A 1,467-nucleotide genomic window follows, 5' to 3' on the forward strand; every position below is an offset into this window, starting at 1 on the left:
ACTCAGTTAGAGCTATGGTTTAGCATCAAGAGGGAAGTTTTGTAAAAGCAACAGGAAGAATTGCTCAGATACCCGTGAGCGTATATAACTTGGGTCATGTTATAAATGCTCTGGCTAAACCTATTGATGGGAGAGGCGAAATTGTAGCTTCCGAATCTCGCTTAATTGAATCTCCTGCTCCAAGTAGAATTTCGAGGCGTTCCGTATACGAACCTCTTCAAACAGGGCTTATTGCTATCGATTCGATGATCCCTATAGGGCGCGGTCAGTGAGAGTTCATTATTGGGGACAGACAGACTGGCAAAATAGCAGTAGCCACAGATACAATTCTCAAGAAAAAAGGGCAAGGTGTAATATGTGTTTATGTAGCTATCGGTCAAAGAGCATCCTCCGTAGCTCAAGTAGTAACTACTTTCCATGAGGAGGGGGCCATGGAATACACTATTGTAGTAGCTGAAATGGCGGATTCACCTGCTACATTACAATACCTCGCTCCTTATACGGGAGCAGCCCTGGCTGAGTATTTTATGTACCGCGAACGGCATACTTTAATAATTTATGATGATCTCTCCAAACAGGCACAAGCTTATCGCCAAATGTCCCTTCTATTAAGAAGATCTCCCGGCCGTGAGGCTTATCCAGGGGATGTTTTTTATTTGCATTCACGCCTTTTAGAAAGAGCCGCTAAATTAAATTCTCTTTTAGGCGAAGGAAGTATGACCGCTTTACCAATAGTTGAGACTCAATCTGGAGACGTTTCCGCCTATATTCCTACTAATGTAATCTCCATTACAGATGGACAAATATTCTTATCTGCGGATCTATTCAATGCCGGAATTCGACCCGCTATTAATGTGGGTATTTCTGTTTCCAGAGTAGGATCCGCGGCTCAAATTAAAGCCATGAAACAAGTAGCTGGCAAATCCAAATTGGAACTAGCTCAATTCGCAGAGTGACAAGCCTTTGCACAATTCGCCTCTGCTCTCGATAAAACAAGTCAGAATCAATTGGCAAGGGGTCGACGATTAAGGGAATTGCTTAAACAATCCCAGGCAAATCCTCTCCCAGTGGAAGAGCAGATAGCTACTATTTATACCGGAACAAGAGGATATCTTGATTCGTTAGAAATTGAACAGGTAAAGAAATAGTTCAATCACCCCAGAATCGTCGAAATCCCCTCGAAATGGAGAGCGGCGCAAGTCTCACACTCTTTCTCTCACTCTCTATCCTCTGTCTTTCAGATTTTCCCCTCGTAGCTGATACAGTTAAATATTATTATGTAAGGGAGTTGATCCACAGGATTCAATGGTGAATTCTGATTTCCCCACAGACTGAACCAAAGGAGAAGAATAGAATAATTCACTGGTGCAGGCGGAGCAGCAAACCTTCGTAGAAAAGGGAGAAAACCTGAAAAAAAAACCGGAAGTCTTGGCTGTATGACAAATGCTAAAATAAATGAGCTGCGTA

This window comes from Aegilops tauschii, chromosome 6 (genome assembly GCF_002575655.3).
Source record: "Aegilops tauschii subsp. strangulata cultivar AL8/78 chromosome 6, Aet v6.0, whole genome shotgun sequence".
Taxonomy (NCBI): Eukaryota; Viridiplantae; Streptophyta; class Magnoliopsida; order Poales; family Poaceae; genus Aegilops; species Aegilops tauschii.